The sequence below is a fragment of the Rattus norvegicus genome, chromosome 15, assembly GCF_036323735.1.
Source record: "Rattus norvegicus strain BN/NHsdMcwi chromosome 15, GRCr8, whole genome shotgun sequence".
NCBI classification, from domain to species: domain Eukaryota; kingdom Metazoa; phylum Chordata; class Mammalia; order Rodentia; family Muridae; genus Rattus; species Rattus norvegicus.
Window position 1 is genome coordinate 19,711,376 of NC_086033.1, and position 18,535 is coordinate 19,729,910.

Sequence of the window (18,535 nt, forward strand, 5' to 3'; positions counted from 1 at the left end):
TTCCTGACTGACATCAAAGACTTTGAGCCCTAATTAAGCTAAGATATATTCAAATTATTGAAAAGAATTAAGTCCTTTTTATTAGGTATATGCCTCAAAAGGTGTAACCAGGGATTACATCTTTACTTTTATCAATCAGAATTGTAGGGGTGGATTGGTGGGGGGAGACATGGCTCAGAAGCCATCATTAGCTACTCTCTTCCAGAGGACTAGGGTCCAATTCCCAGGATCAGACTCCCTCTTCTGTCTCCACAGGAACTACACAGCTCATAGCACATAGACATACATGTAGACAAAACCCCTGTAGTCCTAAAATAAGAAATAAAACTCTGCAGGGATGTGTTTATCTCCGGTTCTATTAGTGTCTACCAGACACCCATTATGTGGGACCTTGGCCTATAAACCTGAACCCCTCAATCTATGACCTTTGCAAACTACAGCTCCAAACTAAGTGCAGCACCTTATGGTGTGAGAAAGGCAAACAGTAGCTTAGTCCATGACATAGTGGAGCAGCATTTGGCTGCTTCAGTGAGAACAGCTCAACAACCAGTGCAAACAAGGAAAGAGCACAGGGACTGAACACAGCTCTAAGGGGATCTGTGTGGCCGTATGGTAACTGTGAGAGGTAAAGGAACTATCGTATTTGAAAACCATTCTGTGAAACAGTGTGTAAAGCTCTGGATAACTGTCCCCCAGGTAGCTTTCCACTCAGGAGCCATCATTCCCTAGACAGAGGAACAGCACTGGCTGTTGATCTGGATGAAGTTTCAGCCCTCACCAGCTGTGGTAGTGGTTTAGTTATTGGCTGACCAGACCTGTTGAGGGATAACCACACTAGTTCTGTAGGATTAAGAAAGGTTTAAAATACCACACAAACACACACACACACACACACACACACACACACACACACACACACACAAGCTGAGCTTTCTTTGCTCTATGTCTGAGGTGTGTGCTGTGCATGTATGTGTGTGCGCACATCTATATGAGTACAGACATGTATTTCATGGTGCACACGTGGAGGCCAGAGGGCAACCTCGGTTGTTGATGCTCACCCACCATCACTTGATTGAACAGGGTCTCTTTGTTCACTGGTGTGTGTGCCAGGCTAACTGGCCAGCAGCGTCCTGTCTTGCAATATTTCTGTTGCTGGAATAAAACACCATGACCAAAAGGAACTGGGAAGGAAAGGATTTATTTCACCTTGCAGTTCCATAGCACAATCTACTGAAGGAAGTCAGGGCAGGAAGTCAAGGCAGGAGTCTGGACACAGGCACTGAAGCAGAGACCACTGAGGATCACTGCTTACAAGCTGCACACTGTGGCTTGCTCAACCTGTTTTGTATACACCCCAGGGTCACTTGCCCAGGGATGCCATTGCCCAAATGGGATGGGCCCTTCCCCTCAGTCACTAAAAGTGTCCCACAGGTTTGCCTATAGCATTTTCTTAATTGAAGTTCTGCATTCTCTGATGACTTTAGCCCAGAGGTTCTCAACCTTTGGGTCATGGCCCCTTTGGGGATCACATATCATATACCCTGTATATCAGATATTGACATTATGATTCACAACAGTGTCAAAATTATAGCCATGAAGTAGTAATGGAATAATTTAATGGCTGAGGGTCTCCACAACATGAGGAATGGTATTAAAATATTGCAGCGTTAGGATGGTTGAGAACCACTGTTCAAGCTTCTATCAGGCGACAAAAAATCCAGCCAGGACAACATAGGAGCCCTTGAGTTATAAATTTGCCTCACCATTAGCTGTACCTGGACTCTGGAGAGTTGAACTCAGGCTCCCAAGCTTTCCTAACTGGAGTTTTACCCACCGGGACATTTCCCTAGCCCACACTGAGCATTGTACAGCAGAAAACCCAGAATGCTTTGCAATCTAAAATATATTAAATATTGTCTGGCTGCAAGTGGGAAATTCCCATACCTGGAATCCAAACACTGTGTCTGTGTGAAAATGTATAAAATGACACCCTCAGACCATAGGTGTGTGAGAGACATACATCTCATGAAAATGGTGGCTGTTATACTCGGTGGGTTCTATTCTATAACAATATCTCATGGGTATGCACATACTCCAATTCTGGGTAAAAACAAAAATTTTCTAGTTTCAAACAATTTGTGCTGTTGTATGTGTGTATGTGTGTTTGTGTGTTGTCTGTGTGAATGTTTGTATGTGTCAATGAAGAGTTAAATTTCAAAAAGTTAGTCATAAACAAAGTCCGAACATGCCTGAGAGAATTTGAGATAGGGCTCACCAGCTGGAGCCACCCCCTCCCCTTCCTTCACTCCCTGAGGATGGGTCATCCCCCTGCTGAGTGAGATGAGTCACCCTACCCACATTGCTGAGCGGCTAGATAGCACGTACTCTTTGCTGATGTAATCCCGCGCCAAAAGTAACTGCGCACCATTTGAATCAGCCAATCATGTGTAACCTGGCGAAATCCCCTGGCTTTCCCTATATAAACCCCTGCCTTTAGAAGTTCAGGGTCGGCTCCTCTATCTCCTGCGTGAGATGCGTGGCGTGTCGGCCCGAGACCTCGGTGTCAGCCCGAGATCTCGTTAATAAAAACTACCTGGCTGCCGCTGCAGAGAGCCCCTGGGCAGCACCCCACGAGCGAACCTGAGCCTCGGGACCACAGGTAAGACCAAATTTTCTGCTGCAAGAAAGCTGCCTGGTGAGCTTGGGACACACGGAAGCAGAATTTCTCTAGGACCGGGCACGTTCTGTGTTTACCGGAAGTCCCACACCCGCGGATCCCGGCCTGCAGCAGCTCTCTGCTCCCAGACCCGGTGAGAGAGAGACCCAACCGCCTGGTCAGGTGGGCACTCCTGAGGCTGCAGAGCGGAAGAGACCACCAACACTGCTCACCCCTGCCCACATCCCTGGCCCAAGAGGAAACTGTATAAGGCCACTGGGCTCCCGTGGGGGAGGGCCCAGGAGCAGCAGGACCCCTGCCTGAGACACCACCGGAACCTGATAGAAACAGACCGGATAAACAGTTCTCTGCACCCAAATCCCGTGGGAGGGAGAGCTGAACCTTCAGAGAGGCAGACAAGCCTGGGAAACCAGAAGAGACTGCTCCCTGCACACACATCTCGGACGCCAGAGGAAAAAGCCAAAGACCATCTGGAACCCTGGTGCACTGAAGCTCCCAGAAGGGGCGGCACAGGTCTTCCTGGTTGCTGCCGCTGCAGAGAGCCCGTGGGCAGCACCCCACGAGCGAACTTGAGCCTCAGGACCACAGGTAAGACCAAATTTTCTGCTGCAAGAAAGCTGCCTGGTGAACTCAAGACACAGGCCCACAGGAACAGCTGAAGACCTGTAGAGAGGAAAAACTACACGCCTGAAAGCAGAACACTCTGTCCCCATAACTGACTGAAAGAGAGGAAAACAGGTCTACAGCACTCCTGACACACAGGCTTATAGGACAGTCTAGCCACTGTCAGAAATAGCAGAACAAAGTAACACTAGAGATAATCTGATGGCCAGAGGCAAGGGCAGGAACACAAGCAACAGAAACCAAGACTACATGGCATCATCGGAGCCCAATTCTCCCATCAAAACAAACATGGAATATCCAAACACACCAGAAAAGCAAGATCTAGTTTCAAAATCATATTTGATCATGATGCTGGAGGACTTCAAGAAAGACATGAAGAACTCCCTTAGAGAACAAGTAGAAGCCTACAGAGAGGAATCGCAAAAATGCCTGAAAGAATCGCAAAAATCCCTGAAAGAATTCCAGGAAAACATAAATAAACAAGTAGAAGCCCATAGAGAGGAGACACAAAAATCCCTGAAAGAATTCCAGGAAAACATAAATAAACAAGTAGAAGCCCATAGAGAGGAGACACAAAAATCCCTGAAAGAATTCCAGGAAAACACAATCAAACAGTTGAAGGAATTAAAAATGGAAATAGAAGCAATCAAGAAAGAACACATGGAAACAACCCTGGATATAGAAAACCAAAAGAAGAGACAAGGAGCTGTAGATACAAGCTTCACCAACAGAATACAAGAGATGGAAGAGAGAATCTCAGGAGCAGAAGATTCCATAGAAATCATTGACTCAACTGTCAAAGATAATGTAAAGCGGAAAAAGCTACTGGTCCAAAACATACAGAAAATCCAGGACTCAATGAGAAGATCAAACCTAAGGATAATAGGTATAGAAGAGAGTGAAGACTCCCAGCTCAAAGGACCAGTAAATATCTTCAACAAAATCATAGAAGAAAACTTCCCTAACCTAAAAAAAGAAATACCCATAGACATACAAGAAGCCTACAGAACTCCAAATAGATTGGACCAGAAAAGAAACACCTCCCGTCACATAATTGTCAAAACACCAAACGCACAAAAAAGAAAGAATATTAAAAGCAGTAAGGGAAAAAGGTCAAGTAACATATAAAGGGAGACCTATCAGAATCACACCAGACTTCTCGCCAGAAACTATGAAGGCCAGAAGATCCTGGACAGATGTCATACAGACCCTAAGAGAACACAAATGCGAGCCCAGGTTACAGTATCCTGCAAAACTCTCAATTAACATAGATGGAGAAACCAAGATATTCCATGACAAAACCAAATTTACACAATATCTTTCTACAAATCCAGCACTACAAAGGATAATAAAGGGTAAAGCCCAACATAAGGAGGCAAGCTATACCCTAGAAGAAGCAAGAAACTAATCGTCTTGGCAACAAAACAAAGAGAATGAAAGCACACAAACATAACCTCACATCCAAATATGAATATAAAGGGAAACAATAATCACTATTCCTTAATATCTCTCAATATCAATGGCCTCAACTCCCCAATAAAAAGACATAGATTAACAAACTGGATACGCAACGAGGACCCTGCATTCTGCTGCCTACAGGAAACACACCTCAGAGACAAAGACAGACACTACCTCAGAGTGAAAGGCTGGAAAACAACTTTCCAAGCAAATGGTCAGAAGAAGCAAGCTGGAGTAGCCATTCTAATATCAAATAAAATCAATTTCCAACTAAAAGTCATCAAAAAAGATAAGGAAGGACACTTCATATTCATCAAAGGAAAAATCCACCAAGATGAACTCTCAATCCTAAATATCTATGCCCCAAATACAAGGGCACCTACATACGTAAAAGAAACCTTACTAAAGCTCAAAACACACATTGCACCTCACACAATAATAGTGGGAGATTTCAACACCCCACTCTCATCAATGGACAGATCATGGAAACAGAAATTAAACAGTGATGTCGACAGACTAAGAGAAGTCATGAGCCAAATGGACTTAACGGATATTTATAGAACATTCTATCCTAAAGCAAAAGGATATACCTTCTTCTCAGCTCCTCGTGGTACTTTCTCCAAAATTGACCATATAATTGGTCAAAAAATGGGCCTCAACAGGTATGGAAAGATAGAAATAATCCCATGCATGCTATCGGACCACCACGGCCTAAAACTGGTCTTCAATAACAATAAGGGAATAATGCCCACATATACGTGGAAATTGAACAATGCTCTACTCAATGATAACCTGGTCAAGGAAGAAATAAAGAAAGAAATTAAAAACTTTTTAGAATTTAATGAAAATGAAGATACAACATACCCAAACTTATGGGCCACAATGAAAGCTGTGCTAAGAGGAAAACTCATAGCGCTGAGTGCCTGCAGAAAGAAACAGGAAAGAGCATATGTCAGCAGCTTGACAGCACACCTAAAAGCTCTAGAACATAAAGAAGCAAATACACCCAGGAGGAGTAGAAGGCAGGAAATAATCAAACTCAGAGCTGAAATCAACCAAGTAGAAACAAAAAGGACCATAGAAAGAATCAACAGAACCAAAAGTTGGTTCTTTGAGAAAATCAACAAGATAGATAAACCCTTAGCCAGACTAATGAGAGGACACAGAGAGTGCGTCCAAATTAACAAAATCAGAAATGAAAAGGGAGACATAACTACAGATTCAGAGGAAATTCAAAAAATCATCAGATCTTACTATAAAAACCTATATTCAACAAAATTTGAAAATCTTCAGGAAATGGACAATTTCCTAGACAGATACCAGGTATCGAAGTTAAATCAGGAACAGATAAACCAATTAAACAACCCCATAACTCCTAAGGAAATAGAAGCAGTCATTAAAGGTCTCCCAACCAAAAAGAGCCCAGGTCCAGATGGGTTTGTGCAGAATTCTATCAGACCTTCATAGAAGACCTCATACCAATATTATCCAAACTATTCCACAAAATTGAAACAGATGGAGCACTACCGAATTCCTTCTACGAAGCCACAATTACTCTTATACCTAAACCACACAAAGACACAACAAAGAAAGAGAACTTCAGACCAATTTCCCTTATGAATATCGACGCAAAAATACTCAATAAAATTCTGGCAAACCGAATTCAAGAGCACATCAAAACAATCATCCACCATGATCAAGTAGGCTTCATCCCAGGCATGCAGGGATGGTTTAATATACGGAAAACCATCAACGTGATCCATTATATAAACAAACTGAAAGAACAGAACCACATGATCATTTCATTAGATGCTGAGAAAGCATTTGACAAAATTCAACACCCCTTCATGATAAAAGTCCTGGAAAGAATAGGAATTCAAGGCCCATACCTAAACATAGTAAAAGCCATATACAGCAAACCAGTTGCTAACAATAAACTAAATGGAGAGAAACTTGAAGCAATCCCACTAAAATCAGGGACTAGACAAGGCTGCCCACTCTCTCCCTACTTATTCAATATAGTTCTTGAAATTCTAGCCAGAGCAATCAGAGAACAAAAGGAGGTCAAGGGGATACAGATCGGAAAAGAAGAGGTCAAAATATCACTATTTGCAGATGACATGATAGTATATTTAAGTGATCCCAAAAGTTCCACCAGAGAACTACTAAAGCTGATAAACAACTTCAGCAAAGTGGCTGGGTATAAAATTAACTCAAATAAATCAGTTGCCTTCCTCTATACAAAAGAGAAACAAGCCGAGAAAGAAATTAGGGAAACGACACCCTTCATAATAGACCCAAATAATATAAAGTACCTCGGTGTGACTTTAACCAAGCAAGTAAAAGATCTGTACAATAAGAACTTCAAGACACTGAGGAAAGAAATTGAAGAAGACCTCAGAAGATGGAAAGATCTCCCATGCTCATGGATTGGCAGGATTAATATAGTAAAAATGGCCATTTTACCAAAAGCAATCTACAGATTCAATGCAATCCCCATCAAAATACCAATCCAATTCTTCAAAGAGTTAGACAGAACAATTTGCAAATTCATCTGGAATAACAAAAAACCCAGGATAGCTAAAGCTATCCTCAACAATAAAAGGACTTCAGGGGGAATCACTATCCCTGAACTCAAGCAGTATTACAGAGCAATAGTGATAAAAACTGCATGGTATTGGTACAGAGACAGACAGATAGACCAATGGAATAGAATTGAAGACCCAGAAATGAACCCACACACCTATGGTCACTTGATTTTTGACAAAGGAGCCAAAACCATCCAATGGAAAAAAGATAGCATTTTCAGCAAATGGTGCTGGTTCAACTGGTGGGCAACATGTAGAAGAATGCAGATCGATCCATCCTTATCACCCTGTACAAAGCTTAAGTCCAAGTGGATCAAGGACCTCCACATCAAACCAGACACACTCAAACTAATAGAAGAAAAACTAGGGAAGCATCTGGAACACATGGGCACTGGAAAAAATTTCCTGAACAAAACACCAATGGCTTATGCTCTAAGATCAAGAATCGACAAATGGGATCTCATAAAACTGCAAAGCTTCTGTAAGGCAAAGAACACTGTGGTTAGGACAAAACGGCAACCAACAGATTGGGAAAAGATCTTTACCAATCCTACAACAGATAGAGGCCTTATATCCAAAATATACAAAGAACTCAAGAAGTTAGACCGCAGGGAAACAAATAACCCTATTAAAAAATGGGGTTCAGAGCTAAACAAAGAATTCACAGCTGAGGAATGCTGAATGGCTGAGAAACACCTAAAGAAATATTCAACATCTTTAGTCATAAGGGAAATGCAAATCAAAACAACCCTGAGATTTCACCTCACACCAGTGAGAATGGCTAAGATCAAAAACTCAGGTGACAGCAGATGCTGGTGAGGATGTGGAGAAAGAGGAACACTCCTCCATTGTTGGTGGGATTGCAGACTGGTAAAACCATTCTGGAAATCAGTCTGGAGGTTCCTCAGAAAATTGGACATTGAACTGCCTGAGGATCCAGCTATACCTCTCTTGGGCATATACCCAAAAGATGCCTCAACATATAAAAGAGACACGTGCTCCACTATGTTCATCGCAGCCTTATTTATAATAGCCAGAAAATGGAAAGAACCCAGATGCCCTTCAACAGAGGAATGGATACAGAAAATGTGGTACATCTACACAATGGAATATTACTCAGCTATCAAAAACAACGACTTTATGAAATTCGTAGGCAAATGGTTGGAACTGGAAAATATCATCCTGAGTGAGCTAACCCAATCACAGAAAGACATACATGGTATGCACTCATTGATAAGTGGGTATTAGCCCAAATGCTTGAATTACCCTAGATCCCTAGAACAAACGAAACTCAAGACGGATGATCAAAATGTGAATGCTTCACTCCTTCTTTAAATGAGGAAAAAGAATACCCTTGGCAGGGAAGGGAGAGGCAAAGATTAAAACAGAGACTGAAGGAACACCCACCCATTCAGAGCCTGCCCCACATGTGGCCCATGCATATGCAGCCACCCAATTGGACGGGATGGATGAAGCAAAGAAGTGCAGACCGACAGGAGCCGGATGTAGATCGCTCCTGAGAGACACAGCCAGAATACAGCAAATACAGAGGCGAATGCCAGCAGCAAACCACTGAACTGAGAATAGGTCCCCTATTGAAGGAATCAGAGAAAGAACTGGAAGAGCTTGAAGGGGCTCGAGACCCCAAAAGTACAACAATGCCAAGCAACCAGAGCTTCCAGGGACTAAGCCACTACCTAAAGACTATACATGGACTGACCCTGGACTCTGACCCCATAGGTAGCAATGAATATCCTAGTAAGAGCACCAGTGGAAGGGGAAGCCCTGGGTCCTGCTAAGACTGAACCCTCAGTGAACTAGTCTATGGGGGGAGGGCGGCAATGGGGGGAGGGTTGGGAGGGGAACACCCATAAGGAAGGGGAGGGGGGAGGGGGATGTTTGCCCGGAAACCGGGAAAGGGAATAACACTCGAAATGTATATAAGAAATACTCAAGTTAATAAAAAAAAAAAAAAGTCAAAAAAAAAAAAAACTTCCTCTTGCTGTTACATCAAGATCAGCTTCTCGAGTTTCCTGGGGCATGCCGCCATCCCGAGACTGGAGCGAGAGTCTCCCCAATTTGGGGTTCTTTGATTTGTTCTTTCATCTGCATACCACAGAACCCAGTGTCTAGCCTTACTAACATTAGTATTGTTACTAATACATTTATTGTTATTACCTACTGAATATTGCAAGTTATCAGGAAGTATGGTATCAGGACTCTGCACACTAGTCTAAGGCAGCAGTTCTTAAACTTTTTATGTTCTAAGGACTTCTGGGGTCTACCCAGCCTTAAGTAAACAAGCTGAAATGGGACACAGAATGGGACAAAAGGCCAAAAGACTATTTAATGATCTCTGGCCTTGTAACTGTCTCTAACTGTAATAGAGGCTTCTGGAAACTTAATACTCTCTTGCTTATTCTGTGGCTGAAAACCACTGCCTTCTTTTCTCTTTAACCCTCTGTTCATTACCCATTATTTCTTTGTGCTGTATTTTTATATTATAAATCTCTGTGCTTTATTAAACTTTATTAATGTGTTTTATTATACTTTATAAATGCTTTATTACATGCTGTAACTATTTTATAATTGTAATATCATTTTTCTGTTCTTCACCAAGCACTGAAAGTTAACTCTTTATTAACTATTGCTGTTTTATTGCTAAAACCTTATCTCTTTATTACTTGTGCTTAAACAAGCACTAATATCTGGTTGTAGGTAGCTCAAAATGAGTGTGACAATAGAGATTGGATTGAGAGCCAGAGGGACAAGAGATTTACCAAGGCCATAGTGGCAACACTAAGAGAAAATCTGTATAATAAACCAGTCTGGTGAAACAAAGAAGAAAAGGGCTAGGTGACAACGAAGCCACCATTGGAGAAAGACCAATGTGCCTCCTGCAAGGAAAGTGTACACTGGAAAAGTAAGCGCTGTAATTGGAAGTAAAAGGTCCAGCAACTACCACAGTTAGAAAAGTGGTGGGGCCCCAGCTACTATACCCCTAGTATAAACTTAAAATTGTGGGAAAGCAATTGATTTCTTAATGATCACTAGATCAACATAATCAGTCCTCAGTAATCTACAAGGGCAATTGCCTGATCAAAAGATTGCAGTCTTTTTTTGTTTGTTTGTTTGTTTGTTTGTTTGTTTTGTTTTGTTTTTGGCTCAAGTGTCTCAAAGGACTGTGGAGGCGAATTCTGGGCCAGGCTGCAGGATGAAGTTGGAGGGTGGTGGGGTTGTGGGGAGAATGAGCAGGAGCGAAGCAGCAGGTGGCAACACAGGTCAGCGGACGCTTTGGCAACCTTAGTGAAGCAGAAATGTGTGAGCTCTGAACCTGTTGCCAACGCTCCAGCTGGTAGCCAGCCCCTGCCTGCCACTGGTTGGGCTGCGCTGGTCACCGGGGGAGCCAAGCACAGAGAGCGAGCGACCAGTCCCCAGCCAAAAAGAAAAGCAAGTCCTCTGGGAGAAGTAGCAAGTCTCCTCGGACTAAGAGAAGCCAGAGGCCCCACTACTCCAAGGTCAAAGTGAATGTGAGGACTATCCATGGAGAGGACAAGAGGATAGGCAGCACAGAGAGTTTTCAGGACAGGAGCACAGGGGAGTGTGGAACAACAATGGAGACTGGCACTGTGGCCATCCCCGCCAAAGGAGGAGCTCTGCCCTGGGCAGGATTGGGATAAAGACAGCCAGATCCTGCCAGCCCAGGAAGAAGAGAGAGACTTTAATAATGCCAGGCACCAGGAGCACCGCCAGCAGAATGAGAGTGCTGGCGCTGAGACTCAGGAGGTGATCCCTTGCCCTGCTGGTAACAAAAGCAAAGAGGTGCCCTTTAAAGAAAAACCAAGCTTTGAACTTTCTGGGGCATTTCCTGAGGACACTAATATCTTCCGGGGTGAGGTTATTAAATACAGTGAGCCCCAGAAGCCCGGACCCCATAAAGGGGTGGCGTCTCTGCCCCTTTAAAAATGACGAGTTACTTCCAGTTATGTACATCCTTCTGGGTAGACATCATCGCATCACAGACATTCCCATCGACCACCCCCTCTTGCTCAGTAGTTTGATCATCTTATCTTTTTCTTCAGCTTTGCAGTTTTGTTCAACTGTTACCTCTCTTCTTCCTTTGAGAAGCAAACTACACTGACTTTGTGGGCGGGGCCTTGCTGGGGCCCAGGGACCTGTAGATGTGTCTAAAGGAGGTCGTGTAGCTTCCACATTTCTGCTTCATCTTTGAACATGTGTTCCTATTTACCTTTCAAGGGTAGAAAGCAAGGGACAGCCTAGGTCTGAACTTCCCACCTTCGGTCTGTGTGAGTAGAAAGATACTCCTTACTAACAGTCTATGTGCTTCAGAGCTATGTGCTGATTTTCATATGACAGTGTTTTGTGATGTAAATAATACCACATGATAGGTAAAGGCTTATCTGCATTTAGAGAGAAGCTTTTCATTTATATGCATGTTTGAGAATAAAAAAATAAAATGTGTAAATATGGCCTCAAAAAAAAAATGCAGTCAAAGTAGCAAAGGAAAACCTCCCTACTGTCCCTAAAGCACCAAATATTCCATTGACATAGGCAAGGGGATAATAACCCATCTGTTATTGATCATGTCTGATTGCCCCTACTCCCCTCTGTTCCCTCCAGGCAGGAGACCTCTTGCATAAACTGAGAGCAACCATCATCTTCTCTAAGAATGAGACACAGTGAGACTTCTAGATACTAATGACAGAAACATTGTTTCTGTTTACCAAAAGAATAGCTTCTACCTGAAAGTCCTGCTCCCAAACAAAAGATATGGTTAGACTATCTTTCAGATTTGAAGCAAAGAATCCTAGGTGTATAGGCAAAATCTAACCATCCAGGACTGACCTTACAACACAGTCTTATGATTGTTCAACTAACCAGTTCATCTGGGCCTATGCAGATTCAATGATGCACAATCACTGTGGAAGCAAAGGGAGAGTTGCAGTCCATATTACCAGCTTAAGGAGATGGGCATCCTGACATCCTGACAGTCTCCTTGGAGTACGTTGCTGTTACCTGAGAAGAAACTGGGACTACTGATTATATATACTATCTAAGATCTGAGGGAATTGCATTAGAGGGTAGAGACTATCCACCCCACAGTTCCAAACTCATATACTCTCATGAGTCTCAATCCTCCAGAGAAAAATGGGTAGACTGTCTTGGAATTGAAAGATGAATTCTTCAGGCTCCCATAGGCAGAGGAGATCAAATTAAATTTTGAATGACAGTTCCGGAGGGAGGTAAAAGTGGGCAAATAACTTAGACCCTATTCTCCCAAGGATTTCAAAAACCTCTAGTCCTGTTTCATACTGGCCTCAGAAGTTTGCCAGGTCCACACTTTTACGACATATAGATGACCTCCTCCTCTCTTCTGAAACTAAAATAAATTGAACAAGGGCCACTGAGGGACTTCTCTAAGAGTTATAACCACTGAGCTAACAAGTGTCAGCTATGAAAGTTAATTTTTGTATATAAGAGGGCACCTATCTTGGCAAAGAGCAGGGGAAGGCAAAAGCAGCCCATATCAGAGAAAGGTTGCTGTTATCCTTCTGTTTCCAACTCCAAAGACTAAAAGACAGGCTTGAGAGATTCTTGGTGTGGTTGGGTATTGCTCTGCCTGGATACCAGGGTTTACAGAAATAGCAAAGCTTCTATACCCCAGCACAAATGAGGGGACTGGGCCCTGATCTTCGTGGATACAGAATGAATGGAGTTTGATACTTACACATAGCTGATTTTGGCTCCAGCCCTTGCCCTTCGAGGCCATTCAAAACCTTTTCATCTCTTTGTCCAGGAAACAGATGAAAAGGCACTGCAAGTGGAATTTAAACAAACACTTTGGGGCCATGAAAACACCTTGTAGGACACCTGTCCAAGCAGTAGGACTCTGTAGCCTCAGGATGGATCCCTTGTCTAAAGGCTATGGTGGCTACCCCTATTCTAGTGAAAGAAGCAGAGAAGTTAACTGTGGGTCAGTACCTTATACTCCCATCACCCCAGACAGTTGAAGCCTTCCTCCACAGAAGACCAGAACCCTGGCTTCTTAATGCCCCTGTGACACAGTAACAAGCCCTATTCCTGAACCATCCTGGAGTATAGTTTGAAAAACCCACTACCATAAATCCTGTTTCCCTCTTGCGTGATGAAGACCCACAAGTGTTCATCAATGACTGTCCTGAGGTAACAACAATGGTCCAATTTATCTGGCCAGACCAAATGGACACTCTCCAAACCCCACCCAATGAAAGACACTGATGCATTAGTCAACAGGGTGGGGAGGACCTTCATTAAACGTGGAGCTAGGTAGACAGGAGTTTCAACAGTTATTGTAATGGAAATGATTTGGACCCAAGCCTTAGGGCCAGGTACCCATGCCCAGAGAACAGAACTGATTCATCACTCTGACTCGGAAGGTCAAACGGGGAAAAGGGAAGCCTGTCATCTTGTACATGGACAGTCATTATGCTTTTGATACTACACACGTCTATGGTGCAATATACAGAAAAAAGGGAACCTCGCTGCTGAGGAAAGGACATTAAGAACGTAGAGGAAGTCTTGGCTCTCCAAGATGATATTTGGCTTCCCCTATGATTTGCTATGCTTCACTGCTAAGGACAGCAAAGTGACGACTGCCTTGAAACTAAAGGTAACTGGCTCACTGACCTAGCTTCCCAACAAGTGGCCCTAAGACCTGTGGGGCCTACTGACCTTCTGGTGACATAATGGATCCACTGCTACCTGAGGCTCCATGGTATAACCCAGAGCTGAGGTGGCAAAAGAATCAAACAGATAGCATAAAGCTATAGGTTGGTGGTGAATACCAGAGGGAAAGATCATTCTTCCAGAAAGAATTGGCAGGTTTCTGGTAACTCAGCTTTACCAGGCTACTTGTCTTGGGTCCACAGAACTCTCTGAGTTGCCAAAACCAAGGTATGTTCTACCTACACTGGACAGCCTGGGTAGGAGATGTCTAAGCCAGATGTCAGGGTTTGTACTTACGTAAATAAAAAGAGATCATTTACCCAGAAGGGATTCCATACGAGCGGCCAACACTATGGTGAATTATGGGAACCTGAATTAACTGACACGTGGCCTGCTAGAGTAGGATAAAGTACATGCTTGTGTTTATTGATAGCTGCTCTGGTGAGTAGAAGCTTCTCCAACAGACTGAAGCTGCTGAGAGAGCAACTAGAAGGCTCTTCTAGAAACTTCCCCCTAAATTTGCCACTCACTAGGAATGCAGTCATATAATAGCCCAACATTCATAGCAAAAACCTCTGATTTAATAATCAAAGCTTTATGCATAGTTTGGAATCTTTATTGTGCAACTATATCTCAGAATTATGGGCAGGTGGAAATAATGAACAAGACGTTAAAGGAAACACTATGAAAACTCTCAGTAGAGTCCAGGGAAGGGGGGGATAGGCTGGTTTCTTATTTTGTGCCTGCTGTACTCCATGAGGGAGGGATTCATCCATATTATATTATGTTTAGAATATATGCCTCATTGCTTCTAAGGCTCAGAGATCAGCAGTTGGCAGAACTCTATAACCATTTCATTCTTGAAATCCTGCCCTCCAGTTTTCCATAAAATCTATTCCTTGTGCTATTAGAGAGACCCAGTGGACCTCTAACTCTACCAATATCCCCTTGTTTGGGCCTAGTGGTAGTGAAAATGCATGAGCCAAGTGGGTATCAAAAAGGACAATGAAATCAATTTGCAAAGGACCTACGTGGTGATTTTTTTTTTTACATTCTTACAGCTATGAGGTTAGGTGGAATTTTAACATGGAGTACAACTAAGAACATAGAAGCCACAGATGACAATGCCAAATAGACTCCCTCCTGAACTTATGGACCCATTAATGCTGAGGTTTCACCAGACCTCAGGCCCTTCCACTTCCTGCCCTTCCTCCTGAATCTTATGTTTGGAAAGAATATGGGATCATGTTAAAACCTCCAACATCCTCAGGCCTGGCCCTGGGAACTCAGGAAGGTAAATATTAGAGAAGTGGTATCTAATGGGACTACAGAACAGCAATCTACAGTCCATGTTGTCCTTGGCTCACTGATGTCTGGTTATTTTGGAGAAAGTAATGATTTGGAAGTTTATCGTTTGAACTAGGTATACAGCATTTACACTTTTATATTCACTGTGTAGCTGGGCCCCGATGTTGCCATGATCATTGCAAAAAATAGAATTGCAAAACAGATTTTTTTGAGTACACATCCACATATATATCTATATATCTATAGCTCTCTCTCTCTCTCTCTCTATATATATATATATATAAAGTTCCCTTTCAAGGCATGCACAATAAGAAAATGTAATACAGTATTCATTAAATTAAAGGTTTGGAGGGAAAATCCTGGCCTTTGGGAAACAGGGAAAACCTAGCCAATTGGACTGTATGTCTCAGGAATGGACATGGAATAGAACAATCGTCCAGAAGAATCTCCTCCACCCCATGTCACTAGATCTTGTCTACCCAAGCCAAGCCCCTGACCACCTCTCCCCATTCAGAACGAGTGACCACTAATGAAGCAAAGAGAAATCTCTAGCTTCGGACAGAGGAGGTACGGAAAGGGTTCCAGTGTGTCACGGGGAGGCTCCTGGAGATGGCACCCCAGAATCTGGTCACCGTAAGGAAAGCTGGTTAGCAGGTTGGCCATGGCAGTTCCCAGTGACGTCATCAGCAGTCCCTTCCCTGAACAATCTCTTGTATCCAGGAGAGCCCTGGCGTCTTCTGTGATGTCACAAGTGTAATGGTGACACTAGCTGCCTCTTGGATATTCCTGCAGTGCCTCTAGGGTTCACTAATTGGCCTGTTGTCCAGGGTAAGCAGGCCTTTTGGGAGGGAGAATGGAGAGCATGAGGAAATCAGAGATGGGGAGAAGGAAGCTGGCTTTCTGTCCTGGTGTAAAAAAGGAAGAAATAAATGGTCCTTGGGAAAGCTCAGTGAGTCCTGGGCAGAGGATGAGGAGCTTCCTTGAAGAGATAGCCTTGAGCTGAACCTTCCAGGTATGGGAATCAGGAGCTAAGAGCCTCTCTGAAGCAACTGGACTTCCCTGCTTGTTATGGTTCCTGGAAGTGAGAGACTTTACATCATTACTTTCTCTATTCCAGAAGCCAGTTGTTGGGAAGGGCACAGCTGTTTTCCTAAGAACTCATGGCTTTTACTCTTTTTGCCTAGAAGTCAAAGGTCCTTAGGAAGAAGGGAGAAACTAGTGTTGTGTCCTCAGCTCACGGCTGATTCCTCTGCCATTGGCTTCCTATAGTGCATGACCTCTGCTCTCAACTTATTGTGTTTCTAACCTCCTGCCTGCTACACCAGGCACAGTCTGGGAGGCCACCAATGGCCACTCAACCCTAGATCTCACATGGCTGGTGGCTCTTATTCCCTCTGAAGTATCAAATCTTTTCTACTCCCTTGCATCTAGCAGTCTGCCTGCAGGGAAACTAGAAGTCCTGCCTATGCCACCCAGCTGATTAGCATCTTTATTGAACTATCAAGAATCAATTTGGGAACAAGACCTTCAGTATTCACAGACAGATTTCTGATCTAAGCATCAAAACCACACCCTACAGGACTCAATACCTGTCTATGGTTTTGGGTAGGAAATGGAGCAGTTAGAAAACGATGACAAAAACTCAGGCCATTTTTTACAATTAAAAAATTGAATATATATATATATATATATATATATATATGATATATATGCCTGGAAAAAAGAATCCAAGAGAGTGGAAATTGGTAACAGTTAAGGCAAAAGGAAAAAAGCCTTTATGAAGCAAACACAGTGGACCTGTCAGAAAGACTGGGTCTTTCTGGCCATTTGAATTTGAACTTGAACTTCTTCATACCCCTTCTTGATCACTCTATGCATCCTAAAAAGAATAGAACAAAAAGAAAAACAAAACAAAATAAAATAAAAAAATCACCAAAGTGAAATGAAATGCAAAAGCAAAAGCAAACAACCTCCTTGCTAAACCAGGAAGATGGAGGGAAGACTGCTTGAGGCCTCCATTGTAAACTACCTGTACAAGCAACCAATTGCTTTCAATGCAAAAATTGTTCATTGTTTTATTTGAAGCTTCTCTGTGAGTTAAAGAAACAGGGTTTGGAGGCAGCAACACCAGGAAAGAGAAACAAATCATACTGTGATGCTCACCACTGATATTACCATGGTGACTGTGGGCACAGCAGACAATATTGGTGTTAGACAATGGCTCTTGTGGTGTTCTAGAAGCTTGCAATATCTAGGACTCTGAAATGAGTTAGAACCATCCCCAAGTCAAGGCTAAATGGACTCCTGCACAGGATCTGGCCTCCAATTGACTACCTCTGAGTAGTACTTGGGTCCTAGCCTCTGTAGTAAGGCTAAGGCTTCTGATGGAAAATCCTCCACCAAAACTCTGGATGGTCCATGGTGCTGCCAGCCAACAACCATGCCTGCATCCACCCTGCAGCCTCCAGAAGAGGTTTCAAGGAGTCAAAGTTACCAACACTTTATTTGTGGCTTTGGCTTGTTGTCACTTATTTGAAATACAGTGTAATTTTCTGGCATGATTCCTTCTAATTTCTTCTTCACCTAAATCTTCACTCTTGACCTCAAATTCTATTCATGAAGGGTTACTTTTATCTGGAGTAGGCTAAGGTTTGTATTTTCTTTTTATACCTTGCTGTAATAGCTGATTGTAGCTGTCTAAATGATGCATTCTTTTTTTTTTAATTTTTTTTATTAACTTGAGTATTTCTTATATACATTTCGAGTGTTATTCCCTTTCCTGGTTTCCGGGCAAACATCCCCCTCCCCCTCCCCTTCCTTATGGGTGTTCCCCTCCCAACCCTCCCCCCATTGCCGCCCTCCCCCCAACAGTCTAGTTCACTGGGGGTTCAGTCTTAGCAGGACCCAGGGCTTCCCCTTCCACTGGTGCTCTTATTAGGATATTCATTGCTACCTATGAGGTCAGAGTCCAGGGTCAGTCCATGTATAGTCTTTAGGTAGTGGCTTAGTCCCTGGAAGCTCTGGTTGCTTGGCATTGTTGTACATATGGGGTCTCGAGCCCCTTCAAGATCTTCCAGTTCTTTCTCTGATTCCTTCAACGGGGGTCCTATTCTCAGTTCAGTGGTTTGCTGCTGGCATTCGCCTCTGTATTTGC

The 18,535-nt window shown here is 43.2% G+C and overlaps 1 pseudogene; it reads left to right on the forward strand.

Moving 5' to 3' along the window:
• LOC120096933 (uncharacterized) overlaps nt 1-18,535 on the forward strand; it is a 98,297-nt pseudogene that overhangs the window by 571 nt on the left and 79,191 nt on the right.